Raw genomic sequence first — 27480 nt, forward strand, 5'->3', positions numbered from 1 at the left:
TAGATAGAGTCTCTTGCTAAAGGATATTTATTTGTAGGATATTGTAATGGGATACCTAATGACATACACAGGTTGTGTCTCCTGCTAAAACATACGTATTCGTAAGATGTTGTAATGGAAGAGCTGATAGAATACACAGATAGAGTCTCCCGCTAAAAGGTATGTATTTGTAAGATATTGTAATGGAATAGCTAATAAGATACATAGATAGAGTCTCCCGCTAAAAGGTGTGTATTCGTAAGATATTGTAATGGAATAGCTAATAAGATACAGAGATGGAGTTTCCTGCTAAAAATATTTATGTGTAAAATATTGTAATGATATAATTAAGATTAGGGACAGTTAACTTTTGTATGAGCGTTCTGAGAAAAACAAACAATATAAATTATGTTTATAAGTGTGTGAGTGTGTGTCTGTTTCACGACGATAGACGAGAAAAGACGTCATTCTGCTATCGGTATTCTGGCATTTGACATTTTGTCTCTTGTGGTGAATACAGTGGCTTGTGTTACCGATAACAGTAAATTTTGAAACTGAAGGATAATAAGTGCTTAACCGTAGGGTAATTTTAAAGTATTTTCCAAACCCATTCAACAGTTTCATATTTCATCAAAAGTAAGATATAAAAATTTTCGATGGTTCCTAAATCACATCTCTTTTCCTGCTTAAGTATTTAGTATTAAACAATATAAAATCAGAGGAGAGACATAAGAATTCGGAAGCGACATCTGGAGACCTTAATGAATACATCTGAGATTGCTGGGAAAGAAGGAAGGAAAAGAAAACCTGATGTGGCGCATCGACCGAAACGTTCCATCTGCTGGTTGCCTTCTCAACGAGAAAGAATAGGAGAGTGCAGGTTGATGTGCCACTTAGGGTGTAGTGTCAGCGTAACCATTGTTTCGTGTAACAGATACACATCGATCAACTGTTTTATTCTCGTGTGTGTGTGCATGTGTGGGTCTGTTAGGTTAATGAGAACTTTCTAAATTATCCACACTAAACAGAATTACGGATCAACATCATCTGAACCTATTTAACTGAAAGTGGTGGTGTTATAGACAAAATAAAACTGTATTTATAAGCCATTATAATAAGGTACCAGTGTAGAACTAAACATAAAAAACATATCATTAGTAGCAAATTTGAAAGGACGTAATATAAGTTATAAAAGTTAGTTATAGATCAACAAACACTGACATTCGGACAACGTCGACAAAACACGTTAAATGAGCAGCAACTGCTTATTGTAGAGTGAACAAAGTTATTGTTTATATGGTATGAAAATTGTTAAATAAACATCATATAGACAATAAGTGCTTATTGTAGAGTGAACAAAGTTATTGTTTATATGTTATCAAAATTGTTAATGAAACATCATATAGACAATAAGTGCTTATTGTAGAGTGAACAAAGTTATTGTTTATATGTTATCAAAATTGTTAAAGAAACATCATATAGACAATAAGTGCTTATTGTAGAGTGAACAAAGTTATTGTTCATATGGTATGAAAATTGTTAAATAAACATCATATAGACAATAAGTGCTTATTGTAGAGTAAACAAAGTTATTGTTTATATGGTATGAAAATTGTTAAATAAACATCGTATAGACAATAAGTGCTTATTGTAGAGTGAACAAAGTTATTGTTTATATAGTATGAAAATTGTTAAATAAACATCATATAGACAATAAGTGCTTATTATAGAGTAAACAAAGTTATTGTTTATATGGTATGAAAATTGTTAAATAAGCATCATATAGACAACAAGTGCTTATTGTAGAGTAAACAAAGTTATTGTTTATATGGTATGAAAATTGTTCAAGAAACATCATATAGACAATAAGTGCTTATTGTAGAGTAAACAAAGTTATTGTTTATATGGTATGAAAATTGTTAAATAAACATCATATAGACAATAAGTGCTTATTGTAGAGTGAACAAAGTTATTGTTTATATGGTATGAAAATTGTTAAATAAACATCATATAGACAATAAGTGCTTATTGTAGAGTAAACAAAGTTATTGTTTATATGGTATGAAAATTGTTAAATAAACATCATATAGACAATAAGTGCTTATTGTAGAGTAAACAAAGTTATTGTTTATATCATATGAAAATTGTTAAATAAACATCATATAGACAATAAGTGCTTATTGTAAAGTAAACAAAGTTATTGTTTATATAGTATGAAAATTGTTAAATAAACATCATATAGACAATAAGTGCTTGTTGTAGATGTAGTTTGTCATCAAGTTTGTCTCAGATGAGTCAATATAAGATTTTGTATCCGTTCCATTTACTCTCAGTCACGCAGTAAAACAGGTTAATGAATATTCTGGAAACTACGTTTTAATTACAAACATCGTGTTGTTGTTTCCACTCGCAGTAGTAAAGAAGAATTATTGGAAAGAGAAATATACGTACTCAGTTATTTCTCTTATTTAAGCCTATTTTAGATCATACAAGTATTTAGAAATAATGACGAAGTTGTTCTGGTGAGGTGAAGCTCTCTTACAGAGCTTGTTAAGAAACTGGTATTACTTGGGATAAAACCAACAGCTGGTGACGTTGTTCGCAATGTTTCTAACTCACCGGAATGTCCTTGTCGTGTTGAATGATGTCAGTCCGGTGTTCCTGTCTCTCGTAACACTTGGACGAGTCTTCTTTCTCGTACGCTTCTAACTTTTATTCTTGTACGTGCTTTGAGCAGAATATTATAATAAAAATGTCGTGTAGGCGATTTGTGTGTGAGATTTAACGAAATATTTGCCAAATTTTGATGGATTTCATTTATTGTTTGTATTCAGAATAACAAATTTTGTAAGCTGAGTTACATGCCAAAAACCACTTTTTTAAACCGTCTCTAATGGATATACAAGTTTTGACATTTAATATCAATATATTACATTTATACAATAATCACTAAATGTCTCTGCTTTTAAGGACACATCACCTCCAACATGGATGTATTAGCTAAAGCTACCTCCAACATTGATGTATTAGCTAAAGCTACCTCCAACATCGATGTATTAGCTAAAGCTACCTCCAACATCGATGTATTAGCTAAAGCTACCTCCAACATTGATGTATTAGCTAAAGCTACCTCCAACATCGATATATTAGCTAAAGCTAACGGCAACATTGACGCATTAGCCATAACTCCTTAAATTATCAGTTTTAACACTTATGGATATACAAACAATTAGAAGTTACATTTCTTTACGGCGCAGCGTGACCAGGTAGTTAAGACACTCGACTCGTAAACCGAGGGTCGCGTGTTCGAATCTCTGTCGCACCAAACATGCTTGCTCTTTAAGCCGTGGAGACGGTATAATGTGACGGTCCATCCCACTATTCGTTGGTAAAAGAGTAGCCCAAGAGTTGGCGGCGGGTGGTGATGAATAACTGCCTTCCCTCTCGTTTTACACTGCTAAATTAGGGAACGGCTAACGCAGATAGCCCTTAAGTGGCTTTGCGCGAAATTCAAACCAGTTCTTTATAATAAATATGAGTTTCATTATATTAGAAATATTCAAGTTTTTCTTTTCAACACAACACCCTTTTCTCCAAAGCAAATCCCAGCTTTAAGATCTTCAAGCAAGATAAATCCACTGCTAGTTATTCTATTACTGGAAATTTCTTTAGAGAGATTAACCAATAAGGTCCCTACGCCTTTGTTTGAACCGTTGCTTACTGAGAGTTCTCCTCTTATAAGATAAGAAAAAGCTACTTTGAAGTTTACTGAATAGTGAGATGTGTTAAACAACACAATTCTATATTAATACCAGTTAGATCCAGCAAAACGAATAACTTACAGTAAGTTGAATTGGTTGGCAAAGTTGGGAATAAAAAGTGAATAATCCAAATCATCTGGTTGATGTGACTTCAAAGTCAAACATTTGGCTATACTGATTTCATTCTCCGAGTAACGTGATAGAATCTTCAGTAGAATATTTTTTCTCATTCAAAATTTATCATTATTATTTAAGAAATAATGTGTCAATCCCAGTTTTAGTTTTGTAATTACATACTAATACAGGCTAATTTCATAGTGTTCACATTTTCCCTATTAAATACTAAAAAAAGTTTTTTATTTTTATTTTCCCTTTTATTATTTTCATCTTTCGAAGCTCGACTCAAATAAGTGGTTGAGTCTAACAACGCAAAATGCATATTTTTTCTTTATGTTCTTTGGCCTTAAGATTTTGGCCAGCAGTGTATAAAGACAATAAACTACTGTGCCCCACTTATTTATAAATCATTGTAAACGTATCTACTATTATTGAAAAGTTGCAGTTTATTGCAATTTCAGATTTATTTTGTACTAAAAAACTACTGTTTGAAGTGTCAGAGATTCAGATTTCACAGATGGCGCTTATAGCCTCAATTCTCTGCAAATATTTTCAAACTCTAGTTGTAAAATAAATCTATAATTTCTATAAATGTTTAGAGCGTAGTGATTCGCTTTGTAAAGTTTGTATGGTTTGTTACTTTTTAGTGAGGTTGTCTTCCATGTAACTGAAGTTAAGTTACTTTTTAGTGAGGTTGTCTTCCATGTAACTGAAGTTAAGTTCCTTCCCAGTTGTTTTCTGAGTTATAGGCGTGAATGATGCTCTTCTCAGCGTTAACTTTAGTTATGACGTCACAAAGAGAGTAAGAGATTGTTTGCTTGTTTTTGAATTTCGCGCAAAGCTACTCGAGGGCTATCTGCGCTATCCATCCTTAACTTAGCAGTGTAAGACTACAGGCAATGCAGCTAGTCATCACCACCCACCGCCAACTCTTAGGCTACTCTTTTACCAATGAATAGTTGAAATGACCGTCACATTATAACGCCCCTAAGGCTGAAAGGGCGAGCATGTTTGGTGTGACGGAGATTCGAACTTTCAACTCTCGGATTACGAGTCGAGTTCCTTAACCACTTGGCCATGCCGGACCTTTATAACTTTTTACTTAAAATCAAACGATAATCAGAGTAGCCACTAGAGGTCGCTGGTGTAAAACAAAGTCCGTTGAAGTATTCAAAACGATAGAACCTTACTTGAATATTTAGATGCAGTATTTGTTTCGGGGGGAGTTCCTGAAGTCACCATTTGTACTCGAGAGGTTAAATAATTCCCAGTTCCTTCGAAGGCAAAGTACGTACCTATGACAAACTTCTGTCATGACGTATATACAAGGAGAAGCAAAAATAATTTGTCTCCAATGCACTGAAGCATATTTCTTAATATAAATTCAGAAATACGTTGTTTTTAGTTTCTAGTTTCATACGTTAATAACCATTATACCAACTACGATAGCCATTTGAAAGATTAATGGAGATTGTGTTTTAGCTTCACAGCCCCCGAAGAGTTAAAAAGTTGCACATCTAATTGCATTGCACTTTATACCCCAATACACTGATTATATAAAGAATCTCAAACGTTTTAGGTTCTCATCTGTTTAGTGCCAGCGCACGGAACAGCGTTTAGAGCCGAGAATAAGATGGTCTAGTGTTTCAATGCAATAAAGGTTTTCTGTTTAAGCTCGCGACGGTAACGTGACTGTGGGCGATTACCTAGTAATAAATGATTTCATCTTCCTATCCTACGTCCGTCGTGTCCAAAATTATATTTACTCTCACAAGAATATTGCCGTTTTATTATTAGGTATCCAGCGTAATGACAGAGGGCAGCATGAAACTGTTTCGAAATAACTCATGTCAGTTAAAACAATAGGCTATGTCAGTTCGGTCACACACTAGCTTCTTCCCCTGCATTATCTAGTTCAAGCACGAGGAATATTAACTTTTTAAATTAGCTTCAGAAATCAGCGTATTGCAAAAGCAATAAAGTTTTCTTTACACGGTTCCACTTGCTGTAAACGTCCGTTCGATAATAAACTCTCTAAACAGAAGGGAACCGAACTCGTGTTTACGTTTTCACGTAAAGAACCCTATGACCAGTATAGGATATTTTATGTCCGTCGTTGGAAGACCAAACACCAGCGTGCTTTTTAATACACATTTTACGAACTCCAATGGAAATAAATGCTTCGCTTGCTTGAGTTTTTCTTTCTTTCTTCTTATAAAGTTAATATTCGAAAATTACAGAGGGCACCGATTACGTTTCACGTAAGTTGTGGGATTTTTTTTTATCTTTTAAATGGTTTGGTTTGTTTTTAATTTCTCGCAAAGCTACACCAGCGCTAGTCATCTCTAATTTACCAGTGTAAGACTAGAGAGAAGACAGCTAGTCATCGCCATCCACCGCCAACTCTTGGGCTTCTCTTTTGCAAACGAATACTGGGATTGATCGTCACATTATAACGCCCCCATGGCTGAAAGGGTGAGCATGGTTGGTGTGACGGGGATTCGAACACTCGACTCTCAGATTACGAGTCGAGTGCCTTAATCACTTAGGCAAGCCGGATCAAGCTGAGAGAAAGTTACGTCTTAGTTAGAACTTGGTATATGAACAGCACTTTTAAGGTTTTAAGAGAGTAGGATTAACACATGAAGCTGGGCATATTAACCGTTTCGTGTCTAGTTATAAAAGTCTACTACAGGAAGTCGTGGTGGATCAATACTAGTACAACCGGTTCGTGTCTAGTTATAGAGGTTCTAACATAGGAAGTCGTGGTGGATCAATACTAGTACAACCGGTTCGTGTCTAGTTATAGAGGTTTTAACATAGGAAGTCGTGGTGGATCAATACTAGTACAACCGGTTCGTGTCTAGTTATAGAGGTTTTAACATAGGAAGTCGTGGTGGATCAATACTAGTACAACCGGTTCGTGTCTAGTTATAGAGGTTTTAACACATGAAGTCGTGGTGGATCAATACTAACACAACCGGTTCGTGTCTAGTTATAGAGGTTTTAACATAGGAAGTCGTGGTGGATCAATACTAGTACAACCGGTTCGTGTCTAGTTATAGAGGTTCTAACATAGGAAGTCGTGGTGGATCAATACTAGTACAACCGGTTCGTGTCTAGTTATAGAGGTTTTAACATAGGAAGTCGTGGTGGATCAATACTAGTACAACCGGTTCGTGTCTAGTTATAGAGGTTCTAATATAGGAAGTCGTGGTGGATCAATACTAGTACAACAGGTTCGTGTCTAGTTATAGAAGTTTTAACATAGGAAGTCGTGGTGAATCAATACTGCTACAACCGGTTCGTGTCTAGTTATAGAGGTTTTAACATAGGAAGTCGTGGTGGATCAGTACTGGTACAACCGGTTCGTGTCTAGTTATAGAGGTTCTAACATAGGAAGTCGTGGTGGATCAATACAAGTACAACCGGTTCCTGTCTAGTTATAGATGTTTTAACATAGGAAGTCGTGGTGGATCAATACAAGTACAACCGGTTCCTGTCTAGTTATAGAGGTTTTAAACTAGGAAGTCGTGGTGGATCAATATTGGTACAACCGGTTCGTGTCTAGTTATAGAGGTTTTAAAATAGGAAGTCGTGGTGGATCAATATTGGTACAACCGGTTCGTGTCTAGTTATACAGGTCCTTATATAAAACATCGTACTTGATCGATATTGAAACAAGCGGTTCGTATCGAGTTATACAAATTATAACATAAGAAAGTGAAACTTACAGGTTTGACATCACATCTAAACGTTGTGTGGCCCGGCATAGTTAGGTGGTTAGGGCTTTTTACTAGTAATCTGAGGGTCTAGGGTTCGAATAGAGCTGATTTCTCTGTTAAACTTCGAACGTTTTCTTAGAATAATTTATATATTTTTATTGCTACATTTTGTCTTAATGTATTTAAACATAACAGTACTGTTTGTTGTCTGTCCACGTACCTGCTTTGAAGGATGGATGTATATTCACCGAAATTTGTGTGGAAGTTTATAGTTATGGAGCTACAAAAAGATTTTCAGTTTTGTATTTTGGTTGTTTTATGGTCGTTGTTGCGTTTTGTATCACTACTCCTTTCCATGTTTTTAGATATTCACAAAATTTGGCATGATAGTTAATCGGGTCTATGCCGAAATACGTGCAAATTTGAGATTTCATATTTTATGTTTTGCTGTTTTTAATGGATATTTTTGCGTGTTTTTGTTACAATTACATACAAGTGAGGCATATTTTAATGTCCTAAGAAACGCATTTATTAATCACAGATTTACATAACTACCATCCAGGAGATGGAGTCTCCCAGTGGATGGTGATAAGACTTCGGACTTACAACGCTAAAATCATGGGTTTGATTCCCGTCGATGGACACAGCAGATAGCCCGACATGGCTTTTTTATGGCGAGACACTCATCAGGTGATGAGCTGTCCAATTAGTTTAAAATACGCTTTTAGTATCAGTGAAATTGTTTAAAACATTAAACAACTCAATAGTTATCCAATTAATTCGATAATACATATTAAAAATATTCATAAAATTAATATACCTTCAACTTCTGATCGTACCTAAAAGTGACATAATGAAAATAAATGAAACTTTTCCGTGGTCCAATATTTGATTGAAAAAGTTCAAATAAGTTGGTCATTTCTGTTGAAAGAATTATATGATAAAATTAGAAATGTACCTTCAAGTAAGGAAACTAGAAACATTTATAATGTCAGCCCTAGTCACGTGTTAGGTTTAGTTTGGTCTGTTTTGAATTTCGCGCAAAGCTACGCGTGGGCTATCTGCGTTAGCCGTCCCTAATTTAGTAGTGTAAGACGAGAGAGAGGGCAGTTAATCATCACCACCCACCGCCAACTCTTGGGCTATTCTTCTACCAACGAATTGTGGGATTGACTGTCACATTATAACGCCTACACGGCTCAAGAGGCGAGCATGTTTGGCGCGACCGGGATTCGAACCCGCGACCCTCAGATTACGAGTCGCACGCCTTAACACGCTTGGCCGTGTCGGGCCGGACAAACTGAGGCTTATAATAACATCTGCAGCTTTTTCACTAGAATAGTATATGTATATTTATATTACATATACATTGAAGCCACTAAATAATTCGACTAATCTTTTAATCAATTCTTCCAGTTTTGTTAGTAATAGTGATTTAACTCCAATTTTTTAAAGAATATATCGTTTCACGAGCTCTTTGTGGAAAGATAACATTATAAGACGGACACACCAATGTGTTCTGTGTTCTGCTTGACCAATCTTGATGGCTAAAAAAAAGAAAAAATCTCTTAAGTGTTTCACTCATTAAGAATTTACCATTGAAGGATTACTGGTTCGATTTGAAGAGCAGCTCACTTGTTAATCATCGAAATTTTATGTGAACTTAATTTTAAGTTAATACAGAGGATGTTAAACCGAGTTGAAATTAGCCTAATGATTACAATTTGTGAGTTTAAAGAATTTACACTGCTGGCAGAAATACACCGTAGGGTTTCAATTAACCATCTGATTATTGAATGTGCTTTTACAACTGATCGTATCCTTAGAAACTTTGGATGAGAAATAATTAATCCAAATTAACTATTTGGCTGTAGCCAGTGTCCAGCGGAAAATCTGTAGGAACCTTCTATTATAAAAAGGTTATTCTAAATACAAGTCAGTACAATGTGTACGTAACACAAGGATTTACAACTACAGTTAGCAGGTGTGGGAAAGAAACAGAAGATGAGATATCAGCTCAAAGCCTAATAAGTAACCTCAACGCGATTAAGCCTTTTTTTAAAACATTGCTAAACAAGGCTCATACAAATGATGAACCTGAGTGCTAAACCTAAATTTATTAGAGACGAATCTTGCTTAACGTTCGTAAATGGAAGGAACTATGACATGTTACTTTTAAAATAAAAGATAAATCTGAAGCGAAATACAAAGAGAAATACAAAATTAATGTCATATTAAATGTCTTTGTTCTTAGTTAAGCTCAAAGCTACACAATGGGATATCTTTTCTCTGCCCATCGCGGGTGTGTAAACCCAATTTTTAGCACTCCGAAGCAACTGGGTGTCATCAAAATCATTTTTTTAAATTTTGTTGCAATATTGATAGTGGGTGGTGTCTCGCGTACACTTGTTTTGTGGTTTACAGTGTACGTAGTTTGTGAAGAAAGACAATAATATAACGATATTGGAGTGAATGACGTCATTTTGCGGTTTATTTGTGACACCTGGTTTCAGTTTTGTTATTTTTACACGAAAGTATAAAAGTAGCGAAAAACTTGAAATTATTTCACCGTCAAAACGTTTGTTTGTTTGTTAAACAAATACCTGCACATGGGCTATCTGTGCTGTGCCCACCATGAGTAACGAAATTGCGTTGTTGTACTTATCTTTTCAGTCTCTTTGAGGCGTTTCAACACATTTGGACAATTGGTAGTTACAGCTCGGACGCAATACTAGAAAGGGAAACATCTCATTGGTCGAGACGTGTTCGTGATTCTTCTTAATACGGAATAGATTTTATTATCACAAAGGAAACCTTAGGTTTAGCACCTACTAAAGTGAATTATCCACATCGATAGTAGATACTAAACTATTTCTGTATCGGATGATTCCTTCGGTCGATTAAACACTGAGACCCATGAGGTTTTAAAGGCTCAGCTTGGAATCCTTTACGTAGCGAAAGCGTGTCCTCTAAGCCTAAAGCTTCCGAGCGCAAAACGACTTATAACAATATGTTATCAAACACTCACATCTCTATTGCTATTGATTAGGCTACGTTGAAGATAGCAACTGTGTTTTAATTGGCTGGCTCTTGCTTGCTTTGTTACGTAACTCACGAGGAACTAACAATAGATTTAATTAGCTGAAAGTGTTGGTAAAAGGGTTAATACTCCATTTCAGCCCATTGAACTTTCTTGACAAATAAACAATTCCCAGTTTATAGTAATAGAACTTTTGTTTTTAAAGAAATAACAAATTACATTTGTTTTAGAATGCACTGTATATATATATATATATATATATTATTATTAGTTATTTATGTATGTATGACTATTCCAGAATTTCCAAACGTAAAGTTAGAAGTAAGCAATGATGGTGGAATACTTCATGATAAAAAAGAAAGTTAAGTCATTAACGCTATTATGACTGTAAAAAATATGTGCATACGATCGAGAAGTGCCTAAATAGTTAAATATAAACAAGTATATAACAGGTCAATTAATCTTGATGTGGTCGGGTCCAACTGTAAGGCACGTTAGGATATTCTTCGAGAGTTTCGAAAACGACTTTATCTCTCCACTTAATGAAGACAGGGATACTTGCTCAAAATGTTGGGCTATTTTTCGTAATTAGATTTTTCAAATGCGACATTGCCCTTAACCCTAATGACAACCTGTCAAACTGCTAGGTCGTTGTTGTTTGTTTCTTATTTTTTCAGAGACAAGGGTTATATGTGATGCTGTCATTACCCTTGATCAAGACCAGTCCACCTGTCAAACTGCTAGGTCGTTGTTGTTTGTTTCTTATTTTTTCAGAGACAAGGGTTATATGTGATGCTGTCATTACCCTTGATCAAGACCAGTCCACCTGTCAAATCGCCAGATTAATTTTCAGTGGTTTTGAACGTGACGTTGTCATTACTTCCAATGAGGACAGGCTCACATGTCAGACTATTAGGCTGTTTCCCGAGATATCTTGACTGTAATATTGTTTTTATCCCTGATGAAGACATGCCTACCTATCAAAACCACCAGAGAGTTTTCATGCGTTATTGTTTTAAAAAATTAAAATTGTGAAGTATGTCTGATCGACTGATTTTAATTCTAATGTCATGGCTATGACATGAAAAGTCTCAGAAGAGAAAAGAAGTTAAAACTCGAAACATACAAACTATATGACATCAGAATTATTATATTTTCCGCAAGCTACAATAAAACGTCAGCAACACTTTGGTTTTCACCTGATTCGTTTGTCTGTGTGTCAGTCAACTACACACAGATCTGTATTAGAACAGTGTTTGTTTTCAGTGGATCGTTGCTCACCAAAGATAAACTTTATTCTCTTGTCATTCGCGGTACGGCCCGGCATGGCCAAGCGTGTTAAGGCGTGCGACTCGTAATCCGAGGGTCGCGGGTTCGCATCCCGATCGCGCCAAACATGCTCGCCTTTTCAGCCGTGGAGGCGTTATTATGTGACGTTCAATCCCACTATTCGTTGGTAAAAGAGTAGCCCAATAGTTGGCGGTGGGTGGTGATGACTAGCTGCCTTCCCTCTAGTCTTACACTGCTAAATTAGGGACGGCTAGCATAGATAGCCCTCGTGTTGTTTTGCACGAAATTCAAAACAAACAAACATCTGTGGTACCCTCACCCTGGACGGATGTTACATAAATTCATGATAAGTGAATTGTTATCTTAGGACAGGACACGTCGCTTCCTTTATATGTAATTGAAAAAAAAATCACACAAACTTTCATAAAAAAACTGTAAAATGCGAAATTACAATTTTGTTTGTATTTTTTCATGAACCCTAAAAAGTATTCATGCCAAATTTGGTGGATATACATCTTAGAGGATCGAAACAGTGTTGAGAAACGCGAAAATACTCATAACACTGCTAAATGCAAAATATGAAATTGAAATGTGTATGCACCCTGAAATGGATGCTCATGTCAAGTTTGGTAAGGATCTTTTCTCACCGTGCAAAGTAATTACGTGGATAAACAGAGACAGAGCAATAATATATATATATATCGGTACTCAATGAAGAGGCACGAGTGTGCTTTTATTCCCGAGTCTTTTAAGGCCAATCATGATAGCTGTTACATTCATACAAACGAATGAATAATGTTCTAACATTGGGTGAATTACTTGGAACCAACGGAAATATTACTAATGCGCTTTAAGCTACAAGTTACACCAGTGTTAGTTACTTATAACCAGTTCGTGCGGAATAACGAAGGATTAATACGAGTTCATGTGCCTATTTTATCCAATGTTCTACTGAATGTTTTCACGTCTTTGTTTTCATTAAAATTTTACAGATCGTGTTAATAAAGTTTTCATCAGTGTTTTATAGAATGTGCTTGTATGTTTCCTTCCGCCAACATTCTACAGTACATTAGGGGCTCTGTCATGTGGATTATACCCACAATGTTAACTTAATTTAGTATTATTCGTACTGTAATCCTGAGGATTCATGGTTCGTGGTTTATTGCAGCAAAATCGAGTTCCGCGTTCTGGAACTTTAGGTGTGTTATAAGTGTGACGGTCAAATCATTACTCGTAGGCCAGACTATAGAAGCCTAATAGAAGTTCGTGATGAATTTAGAGATCTGCCACTGAGAAAAACATGAATATCAAGGAGTTATTGTTGAGCTTAGGGATCTATCATTTAAAAGAAGTGATTTAGTGAATGCATTTTCAGCTGTGAAAAAGGAAAAAAATAATAACCATCGGTACCTCGTGTGATGATTATTCCACGTGTCTTTGTTTCCATAGGTACCTCGTGTGATGATTACCCACGTGTCTTTGTTTCCATAGGTACCTCGTGTGATGATTATCTTTGTTTCCATAGGTACCTCGTGTGATGATTACCCCACGTGTCTTCGTTTCCATAGGCACCTCGTGTGATGATTATCCCACGTGTCTTTGTTTCCATAAGTACCTCGTGTGATGATTACCCCACGTGTCTTTGTTTCCATAGGTACCTCGTGTGATGATTACCCCACGTGTCTTCGTTTTTTTTTTTCGGTTAACTGTTGAATACGTTATAATTAAAGTTAGAGACGAACCATCAAGGTACCTGGGTGAGTTGTAAGTTTATCAACTTACAACGCTATAGTTTTCAACTTAAAAATTGTAATAACGTTTCATTTAACAGTTTATGGGGGTCTGAATATTTGATTTCAAGTCCGAAATGGTGGACTAAAACTCTTATAGAATTAATGTTTGGGAACAGAAATCACCGAGAATTTACCTTTTTCTTTCTTGCCTTAATCGAAAGTTCTGACTTAATTTTATGTAATATTACCTCCACAGAAATATAAATCTGAGTATTATGTCTCAAAACCAATAATGGGTTCCAGCAGCTTAAGAGTCCAAATGACAAAGACATAAGGATGACTGGCGCATTGGGAACATTATAACTTTAGTTGCGTTTCAATTTTTGCTCTGTATTTATCATCATTAGTTTCATCATCATCCTTATTCTTATGATGTATATATAAGGATGATAGATGAATAAAATGTGCAGAATTTCAAACTATTATTTACGGTGCTGTATTAATCATACGTAATAATACGTTCGGATATCACCGTGACGTTGGCATAATGGAATGTGGTCTCGGGGTATGCTTCAATCACAACATGAGTTCTTAGATTTCGTTCAACGTGTGGTTCACCGGGGAAGGAAAGCAATAGAACATGAATAATTCGTGTTTTATTAAAGTGAAGGTTTCCTTTCACTGAATGTGATATTACCTTACTTGCACATAATTGTAATACTTTGGGCCAAATTAAAAAAAATAGAAATCGTACTTTTGATTGGTAATAAGATACGTAGCTTGGCTGAGGAACAGTTATTACCACTGATAAATCTGCTAAGGAACAGTTGGTATAACCGCTAAATCGGTTTAAAACATTTAATACCACTGATAAGCCGGCTAAGTAACAGTTAATACAACCTGTAACTTGGCTTAAAACAGTTAATACCACTGATAAGTTAGTTTAGTAACAGTTAATATAACCTATAACTTGGCTTTAAAACAGTTATTATCACTGATAGGCCGGCTTAGTAACAGTTAATATAACCTATAATTTGGCTTAAAACAGTTAATATCACTGATAAGCCGGCTTAGTAACAGTTATTACAACCTGTAACTTGGCTTAAAATAGTTAATATCACTGATAAGTTAGTTTAGTAACAGTTAATATAACCTATAACTTGGCTTAAAAACAGTTAATATCACTGATAAGTTAGTTTAGTAACAGTTAATATAACCTATAACTTGGCTTAAAAACAGTTAATATCACTGATAAGTTAGTTTAGTAACAGTTAATATAACCTTTAACTTGGCTTAAAAACAGTTATTATCACTAATAAATTAGTTTAGTAACAATTATTATAACCTACAACTTGGCTTAAAACAGTTAATACCACTGATAAGTTAGTTTAGTAACAGTTAATATAACCTATAACTTGGCTTAAAACAGTTAATACCACTGATAAGTTAGTTTAGTAACAGTTAATATAACCTATAACTTGGCTCAAAACAGTTAATACCACTGATAAGTTAGTTTAGTAACAATTAATATAACCTATAACTTAGCTTAAAACAGTTAATATCACTGATAAGTTAGTTTAGTAACAATTAATATAACCTATAACTTGGCTTAAAACAGTTAATACCACTGATAAGTTAGTTTAGTAACAATTAATATAACCTATAACTTGGCTTAAAACAGTTAATATCACTGATAAGTTAGTTTAGTAACAGTTAATATAACCTATAACTTGGCTTAAAAACAGTTATTATCACTGATAAGTTAGTTTAGTAACAATTAATATAACCTATAACTTGGCTTAAAACAGTTAATATCACTGATAAGTTAGTTTAGTAACAGTTAATATAACCTATAACTTGGCTTAAAAACAGTTATTATCACTGATAAGCTAGTTTAGTAACAATTAATATAACCTATAACTTGGCTTAAAACAGTTAATACCACTGATAAGCTAGTTTAGTAACAGTTAATATAACCTATAACTTGGCTCAAAACAGTTAATACCACTGATAAGTTGGTTTAGTAACAATTAATATAACCTATAACTTAGCTTAAAACAGTTAATATCACTGATAAGTTAGTTTAGTAACAGTTAATATAACCTATAACTTGTCTTAAAACAGTTAATATCACTGATAAATTAGTTTAGTAGCAGTTAATATAACCTATAACTTGGCTTAAAAACAGTTAATACCACTGATAAGCTGGTTTGGTAACAGTTACTATAACCTATAACTTGGCTTAAAACAGTTAATATCACTGATAAGTTGGTTTGGTAGCAGTTAATATAACCTATAACTTGGCTTAAAAACAGTTAATACCACTGATAAGCTGGTTTGGTAACAGTTACTATAACCTATAACTTGGCTTAAAAACAGCTAATACCACTGATAAGTTGGTTTGGTAGCAGTTAATATAACCTATAACTTGGCTTAAAAACAGCTAATACCACTGATAAGTTGGTTTGGTAACAGCTAATACCACTGATAAGCTGGTTTGGTAACAGCTAATACAACTGATAAGCTGGTTTAGTAACAGTTAATATAACCTATAACTTTGCTTGAAAACAGTTAATACCACTGATAAGTTAGTTTAGTAACAGTTAATATAACCTATAACTTGGCTTAAAACAGTTAATGTCACTGATAAATTAGTTTAGTAACAGTTAATATAACCTATAACTTGGCTCAAAACAGTTAATACCACTGATAAGTTAGTTTAGTAACAATTAATATAACCTATAACTTGGCTTAAAACAGTTAATATCACTGATAAATTAGTTTAGTAGCAGTTAATATAACCTATAACTTGGCTTAAAAACAGTTAATACCACTGATGAGCTGGTTTGGTAACAGTTACTATAACCTATAACTTGGCTTAAAAACAGCTAATACCACTGATAAGTTGGTTTGGTAACAGCTAATACCACTGATAAGCTGGTTTGGTAACAGCTAATACAACTGATAAGCTGGTTTAGTAACAGTTAATATAACCTATAACTTTGTTTAAAACAGTTAATACCACTGATAAGTTAGTTTAGTAACAGTTAATATAACCTATAACTTGGCTTAAAAACTGTTAATACCACTGATAAGTTAGTTTAGTAACAGTTAATACCACTGATAAGTTGGTTTAGTAACTGTTAATACCACTGATAAGTTAGTTTAGTAACAGTTAATACCACTGATAAACTGATTTAGTAACAGCTAATACCACTGATAAGCTGGTTTAGTAACAGTTAATATAACCTGATAAGTTGGTTTAAAACTGTTAATACCACTGATAAACTGATTTAGTAAGAGCTAATACCACTGATAAGCTGGTTTAGTAACAGTTAATACCACTGATAAGCTGGTTTAGTAACAGCTAATACCACTGATAAGCTGGTTTAATAACAGCTAAGTAGTTATATAAACTTGTATTCAGAGCAGTTAGTACCACTGACAGTTGATATACGAGCAGCTAAAGTCATCAAAAACCTAACTTATTAGCAGCTAATACTTCTGATAATTTAGATTAAAAGCAGTTTGTATAATATAATTAGTTTTAATGAATAGCAGCTAATATAACAGTATCTTTATTGTCTGAGACTCGTTCACAGTCGTTTGGTTCAGACATAAGCGTGTTTTTGGTGACAGTTTTATTTTAAGGAAAGTTACTTATTGCAAGAACTGATGCCTTGTTTTAATAATTGTCTGCTAAACGTTTGTTTGGTAACAGTTACTGTTTCAACTAAAGCATGTATAGTAAACCAAGCTATACGCATGGTCTAATAGCACTTCACGTGTGTCCCTATAGTTTTTACTTATGTGTTTGATTTATTACACGAGATTAAATGATTAGAATATTTTGTTAGAAAGAAGATTAGAATGATTTAGTGAGAAGGATAAAAACATTAGTGAGTTAGATGATCAGAAAGTTTTGTTAGTGGAAAGCTAGTATGAAGATTAGAATAGTTTATTAATAAGAAAATTAAAGCATTTTGTTTGTAAAAATGGAGGAACCTTCTGTCAGTACGGTTTGTTTGTCAGTACAGTTTGTTTGGTTTTAATTTGGTGCAAAGCTACTAAAGGGTTATCTGCGCTTGCTCTCTCTAATTTAGCAGTGTAAGACTAGAGGGAAGGCAGCTAGCCATCGTCACTCACTGCCAACTCTTGGACTACTGTTTTACCAATGAATAGTGGGATTGACCGAACATTATAACGCCCCAACGGCTAAAAGGGCGAGCATGTTTGGTGCGACCCTCAGATTACGAGTCGAACGCCTTAATCCTCGAAATCTGATGGTCACGGGTTAGAACTCCCGTTGCACCAATCGAACCCCAAATTTACCACTGATGCACTAGAGAGGTATTTCGCTTTATACACTGGTTTTGAGTACAAAGTGTCATAATAAATATGAAAGAGGTTTATGCGCTCGTTAAAATTCCTTCATAAACCAGTCCAGCATGGCCAGGTAGGTTAAGGCGTTCGAGTTCTAATCTGAGAGTCGCGGGTTCGAACTCCCGTTGCACCAAACATGCTCATCCTTTCAGCCGTGAGTGCGTTATAATGTGACGCTTAATCCCACTATTCGATGGTAAAAGAGTAGCCCAAGAGTTGGTGGTAGGTGATGATGACTAGCTGCCTTCTCTCTAGTCTAACACTGGTAAATTAGGGACGGCCCATGAGTAGCTTTGCGCAAAATTCAAAACAAACAAACAAAGAGAAAGATTTTATTATTTAGACGATTAGAACCATTTCGTTTAGTGACAAAGCTACAAGAATATATTCTTAGTGAGAAAAAATATTTAATAGAAGTATTAGAAATGAAAAATAATCTCACGTACAATATCTGTGAAGTATTTAAAGTGTGAATGAACGTATAATATAACCTGGTGAGCAAGTTTGTGACTAGAAAGTTCTCCAGAATTTGTATACTCGATCGTAAAATGGCTGGAAAACTCGCAGTACACATGCGCACTACAAGGCACAACTTTTTCGAGGAATGGATTAGACATACGGACACAATCAAATAGAGAAATTATGCCAGACGTTTAATGCTCCAGACAAAAGTGTTGTTTAACCAACAAATTCAATACATACATCTATCTATATAAAAAATGTGCAGCGTATGTACGTATCGCTTAACTTCTCCTAAATCGCTGACCGCACCGACTTCTAAGTGGTAGTAAACAAATCAGTCCAGAGGTTTACTGACACAAAGATAAACCTTTATCACCCGAGGAAACCCCGGTATTTCGCGTAAACACTTTTACGGGGATTGATCGAAATCGGATGCGATATTTGGCATTGATTTACATTAAAGCACATAAATAAATAGGCTTAATAATTACTGCTTGCAACTTGTTAAAAAATTAAATTTCGTTATTCCATCAATGATAATTAAATTGAAACAATTCAATATGCTAGTTCAAGCATAAATTTGTATTACAAAGCAGCCCTTTAACCTGTTGACTGCCAAGTATTTTAGTTGCTACGGCAACTCCGAACCAAGTTCAAAATACAACTCTAATGTTTCTTCATTTTGTAACTTTTTTCGTGACGCCATTTTGCATCGAAAGTGAAACAATTTGTAAGTAGGTCAAATGCATGTTTGGTGCTGACATCTAGCGTTGAAGTTAGGTATTATTAAGAACGAATTAACTTGTCCGTGGCACTGTTTTACCGATCGGCTTGGACGAGTTATCTCGTCTACGGCACTGATCAGGTTAAATGTAGGATTCGTCAGTATTTCAAGAACTCTAGTAACCTAACTCGTACTACGGAACTTATATTTTGTTTTGAATATTTAAATGACGCACATTCTAGTTATATATTATACGTTTATCGTATCTTTCTGAACAAAGACAAATTTATGTTCAAAACTGAAATTTCATTTCGATGTATTTGTGCAAGCGAAACGTTTTTCGAAACATAGATCTTTACTGACGCTGCGTTGATCATTCTCGTTTGAGATTATTTCCGGAAACGTTGATTGGATACTTAATGTATTAGGCCGCCACGCACTTTCACGCCTTGTTTAAGAAACTAGATTCTTTGAACATAACACGAGCTATTGCTCAACAGAAAATTCTGAGATGAACCAGTTCACTGTTGATACATAATGGGAGATCTCAAAGCATTAAAGAACTGAATTACACAGATCACCGATCACTCTTGTTGATTCTAAATGTGGTTGTTAATTCAGAGCAAATTTTAAAGCGTACGGAAACGAAAGCGTGTAATTTCTTTCTCGACATGAAGGTGCCTAACGTATGTCAATAAACTTGTAGCACAATCATAAGATGTCTGAGAAGGGGCTATATCAAGCGATATCTTTATGAAAAATATCATACGTATATGCTCGATTTATGACTGTGACGTGACGGTATTACTTCTGGATGAAAGTATGGACCGTGTATACCATGTGCATAGTATGACGAAGAAAAACTTAGAGAAGAAATAATTAATTAACGTAAAGTAATAAACTAAACTGTAAGACTGTCAGATTAAGAGATAGCTGATTGGAGTCAGAGATCTTAATTAGAACGTAACATATGAGATATTTTTACAGTTTTTTTAAAAGGTTAAACTCTTATTTTAAGAACTCATTTTGTCATATGTCAAGTCTTGTTGTGACGTATAACAAGCAGGAAATTTTCGTTTTAATTGAATCCGTCGACACCAGGGGTAAGTTGTCTAGCATGTATTTGATACCGAGGATCATATGACCTGACAGCCAACTAGTTGGCTCTAATCTTTCTCCGGAATTCCAACGTATGCAGCCGTTACCTCGACTACCGAATCAATGTGCCAGTGATTTATGACGAACCTGATAACGATGTTTTCACAATGTGATCCTCCGCGGACTACTGGCAGTGCAGTTTAAACATCATTTGTCAACCAGGGTTCGAAATCTTTAGCCACCATCCTAGTCGTACGTTTAATGTTACTCTGTTTTCTTTGAGCTTAATGTGTTCCGTAATGACTTAGCTATTTAGCAGAAACTTTGAACAGCAACCCCTAATTCTGATGGTTTCCTATGTATTCATAGAAGCGTGTCATAACGAAGTAACCGTCCTAGTAACAAAGTTAGATCGACGGCCATTGTAAAAATGGTAATTTTAGACTTAATTATGAACATAAAAAGACAATATAACGAATGAAACTGTGTGTAATCGTGACAGTTCGAAAGCTTTCTAAATCTGGAGGATTTGATGGCTGATTTTAAAGCGTTCAAAAATGCTTCTCCAGGAATATATCTTTTTCTTCCTAAGGTAAATGTCTGGCATTTAAATATGATGGACTTTCTTAGAAGCAAGTTAACTGACGTGAACGATAGCATTAAAATAAGCGCGTGCATTAATGAAACATGCCTTGAATTCAAACCCTCTGAGAAAGGAAGATAACAAAAATATTATATGGAATGACAAAAGACGTCGTAGGATTGGAAGCTATTTGTTTGACGCGAGATTTTATAATTCTCAATACGTTCCACTGGCAGTTGAATTTCGTACAGTTTTCGTTTTTATAATTTCGCGCTAAGCTGCACGAGGGCTATCTACGCTAGCCGTCCATAATTTAGCTGTGTAAGACTGGAGCGAAGGAAGCTGGTCATCATCACCTACCGTCAACTCTTGAGCTACTCTTTTAGCACTGAATAGTGGGATTGGCCGTCACATTATAACGCCCCCACGGCTGAAATGAGAGCATGTTTGGTGTGACGGGGATTCGAGCCCACGACCCTCCGATTACGCATCGTACGCCATAACCATATTTGTTTTTTTTCTGCAAAGATTCCACATTAAGAAGATACCAACTTTGTCAAGTAAACGCAAACTAGTTTAGATTATAAAATTAAAATAGTTTTTAGGTAAAATGTTTTTACCTTAAAGTTAAAAAAAATGCTTCATAACATCTCATTTGAAATTCATATCCCTAAAGTTATTTGAAAGGAAAAAAAAAGCCCTGGCTATTGTGTAAAATCACATTTTAGTTGATATGTGGTGTTTCTGTTAGCAACCCTTAGCAGGTCCATCATGTGTTTTTCAAATCGTATGCCTACTAAGTATCATGTCTAAAACAAAAATAATTACTAGTAGTTCCCTGATATCATAATGTTATTTAAAAAAATTGACTTTTGTACAATAATTACAAATAAATCAATGAAAGATACTGGAAGATATCAAGATATTTAGTTACGTGTTAAATTGGCCTAAGAAAGCTACTAGAAAACATTAAGATATTTAGTCACGTGTTAAATTGGCCTGAGAAAGCTACTAGAAAACATTAAGATATTTAGTCACGTGTTAAATTGGCCTAAGAAAGCTACTAGAAAACATTAAGATATTTAGTCACGTGTTAAATTGGCCTAAGAAAGCTACTAGAAAACATTAAGATATTTAGTCACGTGTTAAATTGGCCTAAGAAAGCTACTAGAAAACATTAAGATATTTAGTCACGTGTTAAATTGGCCTAAGACAAAGACTGAAAAATCAAGCTACTCTAATGGTTGTTTTAAACGTTCGTATGTTATTGCTATAATTGTTTTAGTTTGTTTGCCCAGTTTTTTGGACATAAGCTGATAAGATCATATGATGCGGATCGACTAAATGGGACCATTATTGATTCTTGTTTGTTGTTATTTCGTGGTACCAAAAGAAAGTACTGAGTGTCACGTGACAATTTCAAGTTTTGGTCAGAATGTTATTATTTATACAGACTGATACTAACAGTTTCTCTCTTCTTGTTTGGTTGTTACAACAGAAACGTGTTTTTGCTGGTGCCGAAGACTAAACCACAGTTATGGTTTTGATCCACAACTTAACTAAACTTAACGGTTATTTAAAGAAGGTAAAGTTAATAAACCTAGCGATAATTGCTTTTTCTAATAAAATATTGAAATCCAGAGTTTATAACGAGAAACCTAGGAAACAGTAATAACAACTCTACTCATGCTATCATTTTTAAGACCTATTTCACTGTTATTTCTCAATTCTTAAAAAAACTGTTTCAGGTTTCGAGACCAAAATTATAATTTACAGCGTCAGTTTCCAGTTGCTTGGCAAGAAAAAGAAAAAAACATTTAAAAGTGGCCCATCTGGAGGTACATTTTTCTTAGATTAGTTGCACCACGAGACAGATGAGCTTCAGAAAATCAATGAAAAGAAAACTGAAACCTGAGGGTTAATAACACAAGCCTAATGGAGTTCCGCTGATGTGAAATAATTAAACAATATTTGATGTCATCAACGTAATTAGAAACTGGACTCTTTACGATCGAAGAGATGATTACCTCTTTCCACGATAATTACATGGCTTTATTAAATAATAAAAAAATAAAGTAATTTGATGGTTAAATTCTCTATATATAACCTTCCAATTCTCCTTTGTATTGCAGTTCTCGGAGGTCAAACGGAAATGTCTTTCGATCCGGAGTTTGCCGAACCTATTCCGAACATAACAGTTTCAGCAGGACGAGATGTTAGCATACCCTGCGTTGTGGATCATTTGGGTTCATACCGGGTAGGATGCAGACCCAGATTCTTACCATTATTATCTGATATCGTTAATTATATACTATTTCTTCTTAAGCGAAAAACTATATACACTATTTCTGTTGTGCCCATCACGGCCATCGGAAAATGATTGTTATTATAATTATACAAATACAAACATGATTTCATTTTGTATGTTTTCCTGTATTTGTGTGTATTTAAGGGGGTTAGAAAGAGTTTGTTCGTTTGCTTGTTTTGGAATTTCGCGCAAAACTACATGAGGGCTATCTGCGCTAGCCGTCCCTAATTAAAGGTGTAAGACTAGAGGGAAGGCAGCTGGTCATCACTACCCATCGCCAACTCTTGGGCTACTCTTTTACCAATGAATATTGAGAGCTGACCGTCACATTATCATGCACTCACCACTGAAAGGGCGAGCATGTTTGTTGCGAGGAGGATTCGAACCCGCGACCCTCAGACTGCGAGTCGCACGCCTTAACCCACCTGGCCATGCTGGGTCACTTGGGGTGGTGACCTCTTAGAGAAAGATAGGTTTGTAACAACACCATTTCACTTTTCAATCACCCCCCACTAGTATAAAAGTAAGTCTACGGATTTACAACACTAAAATCAGGGGTTCGATTTCTCTCGGTGGACTCAGCAGATAGCCCGATGTGGCTTTGCCATAAGAGAACACACACACACTTTTTAATGTGTTTTCACGTATTTGTGTGTGTTTGAGACGGCTAGAGAGATATATTTTCATTCGGGGCCAGGTGGGTTAAGGCGTTCGACTCGTGATCCGAGGGTCGCGGGTTCGAATCCTCGTCGCACCACACATGCTCGCCCTATCAGCCGTAGAGACGTTATAATGTGACGGTCAATCCCACTATTCGTTGGTAAAAGAGTAGCCCAAGAGTTGGCGGTGGGTGGTGATGCCTAGCTGCCTTCCCTCTAGTCTTACATTGCTAAATTATGGACGGCTAGCACAGATAGCTCTCGAGTAGCGTAGCGCGAAATTCAAGAAACAAACAATATTTTCATTCCATAAGTTAATTTGAAACAACTCAATTTCACTTCCTTATATTTCTGTGCGTTTTAAAAAGGTTGGAAAGGGATAGCTGTGATCAATAAATGATTTTAAAACATCCAAATTTCGTTGCTCGTGATCCAAACACAAATCCGAATTGAGCAAGTCAACTTCTGAGAGAACTGGATAAGAACTAGGAAACTGATGTAGAAATATTTACCAATAGTAAGCATTTTACACGAGTGTGAAGAGAATCGTACACTTATTAATTAACGAGACACATCGTAATAGTGTAAAGATAAAATAAAATGAAAAGCTGTTTGTTTGTTGTTTGTTTTGTTTTTGAATTTCACACGAAGCTACTCCAGGGCTATCTGTGTATAAATTAGGCCGTCACTAATTTAGCAGTGCAAGACTAGAGGGAAGGCAGCTAGTCATCACCACCCACCGCCAACTCTTGGGCTACTCTTTTACCAACGAATAGTGGGATTGAGCGTCACATTATAACGCACTCACGGCTGAAAGAGCGAGCATGTTTGGCGCGAAGGGGATGCGAACCCGCGACCCTCAAATTACGAGTCGCACGCCTTAACACGCTTGGCCATGTCGGGCCAAATGAAAAGCTAATTTTAGCCTTCGGATTTCCCCGATAAACTCAGCAGATAGCCCGATGTGGCTTTACCATCAGAAACTACACACACATGCACTATTTAACGACAACATATTGTTATTTTATTTTTGCTATTGACAAACAATATAAATCTCCAAGTGAACTGAACACTTTGATTAGCTGCCATGGTAATGTTACATCTCCCAGCTTGCTTAATTATGATCATTTATCTTCCAATAGAGACGTTTGTTTTCAATTATAAACATTAGCGATTTCATTAGCTCAAAATCATCTTAACCTTAGTACGCCAAACAGTATCGATTTATGGCACCTCTATTATGCAGAAAGTTTACTGTGTAATATAACGTATCCCCAGTTTATATAATTTATAAACGGAATTTCATTTCTACTCTGTTTATAATAAAGTAGAGGTAGATATGCTTTAAAGATGTAAATTTTTGCCCTGAGCCCAATGAAATAAATATTTTGGGCTTATTTATTTAGTAAGTCCATTTTTACGTAAAGTCTACTCAACTTCGATGTACCTTGTTTCATTAACGTTTTATAAGCCATCAGGATTACACCTAAGCCTACTTTCACGTTGTCTGTGTTTAACCGTAACGTCTCTGATAATTTGTTGTAATTTGTTTTTTGACCATTACTGTTGTCTATGTTATATACCTCGTGTGTATACAAAAATGTTAATATAGGTCAAAATAGTGTTTTATGTATACATATATTTTCATGTATTTGTGTATTATTATAAAGTTAGATTTTTGTTTATATAGCGATTTCTTTTGTTACCTATGGATTTTATTTTACACACATTCAAGTACAGCTGTATATTTGATATTGGTTTGTCTCTAAATATTTTATACACTCAAATATCTGATGTTTCTGGATACTGTTGCACATAACTGATAATGTGTTTATTTACACGCAGATGTACATCCAGATGTTTTAGTTAGTCGGTTATTAAGTTATCTAAATCTGTCTGCTATGGAGTGAGTTGTGTTTACCTTAACATTCTCAGGAATTAGATATTCGTGTTATACGTAGCCGTCGCTACGTAAGCCTAAACTTTGGCAGGTAACAGAGGTATTGTGTTAGGACTGACAAAGGTTGTAAGTTCCAACGTATCGAATGATATTTAGGACATTAAGTGAAATGTGAAGTCCAAAGTAAAAGCGGAAAGCACATATGAAGGAAACACGAGAGGGACCTTAAATTCTAAAGAACACTTTAGTGTAGCAATGCTTCAGTTTATCCAAGAAAGCAGAACTCGGATGAAGTTTGTAATCTCAAATTGCTCAGAGCTATGAGTGTCACAGTCAAATTTAAACTGTCAGTTGTTGCTACATTACTTACGTGCTGTTCCAAAGGTGCTACAAGAGAACGAATATTCCTTGTTTACCATAATGAGAAGCAGACACGTGCACATAGAGACGCAGCCGGTAAAATACTTTATTGTTAAGCCTAACATAATGTTTAAAGAAGAATGAAGCTAGTACTTCGAAACTCGGTGTATTAATTCAGTTTAACGTCTCGTAGCTCCACAGTGCACGCTAATAAAGAAGGACAAGAAATGATTCTCAATTATTTATATATCTTTATCAGATTTGTTTTTTAACCTTTTTTTAAGCCCCTTAAGGCTTAGAGGTGAACTAGGAATATAGTAAAATATTAACAAGTGAGCATACACAATGAAAGAACAACAATACACATTCCTAACAATATAAACGTGAAAAGTAATCTCGAACACAGATCTTTCTACGTCAACCATTTGATTAAGATGCGATGCTCGTTACTATAGCAACAAGTCCTTGATGCGACCTTATTTATACATGTATAAAGCTAAAGTAAACATAAAAAAATGTTTCCTTAACATGAAATATATTTCTATTGATTTTAAAACCGAAGTTTTCAGTAGATCGTAGATGAGACAGTATTTTTGACGGAGAAGTGAGTTATTTAGGGCTACAATGGTTTTGTGTTCTTTAGTGTGTGGCTTTAATTACATATCTTAGTGACCCCTCTCCCACGGACTGAGCGGTATTCCCGAAGACATAACGCTATAAACTAGCTTTCGATATCCACTGTTGGCATGAGACAAATAAGTCACTGTGTAGTTTGTGCTTTCTTAAAAGCGAACAAACCTATTGTGACCAAAGTGTAGCTCAGGCTTGACTGAATTTTCGTAGCATCAGTTTAGAAAGTCATCAGATTTCCATGTTTGGAACCTTTTAAAAGCATAAACATTCGTCTTGCATTGGTGGGATTGTTAACCAATCAAGTTCTAGTGAAAAATTCCTTAACGCGTGGTAAACTACCACAAAACAGTTACACTGACCACTGAGAATGATCAAACCTGGCACGTGGTAAACTACAACAAAACAATTACACTGACCACTGAGAAAGATCAAACCTGGCACGTGGTAAACTACCACAAAACAGTTACACTGACCACTTAGAATGATCAAACCTGGCACGTGGTAAACTACGACAAAGCAATTACACTGACCTCTGAGAAAGATCAAACCTGGCACGTGGTAAACTACCACAAAACAGTTACACTGACCTCTGAGAAAGATCAAATCCTTTAGGAAAACAAAGTGACCAGCTGAATAGCCTGTCTGTTTTCTTGGCAAAATAGTTGTTTAATTTGAAATATATGTCACGCTTCACTTTCTACGAGATGAATAGATAAATTAATGTT

The 27480-nt window shown here is 35.2% G+C and overlaps 1 pseudogene across 1 annotated transcript in view; it reads left to right on the plus strand.

The window, feature by feature from the left end:
• The first annotated feature begins 23031 nt into the window (after positions 1 to 23031).
• Positions 23032 to 27480, plus strand: part of LOC143242981 (neurotrimin-like) — a 69934-nt pseudogene continuing 65485 nt past the window's right edge. Inside the window, exon 1 of the transcript XR_013023541.1 lies at positions 23032 to 23152. The product of XR_013023541.1 is annotated as a neurotrimin-like (transcript). The remainder of the gene's footprint in view (positions 23153 to 27480) is intronic.

This window comes from Tachypleus tridentatus, unplaced genomic scaffold, assembly GCF_004210375.1.
Source record: "Tachypleus tridentatus isolate NWPU-2018 unplaced genomic scaffold, ASM421037v1 Hic_cluster_2, whole genome shotgun sequence".
NCBI classification, from domain to species: Eukaryota; Metazoa; Arthropoda; class Merostomata; order Xiphosura; family Limulidae; genus Tachypleus; species Tachypleus tridentatus.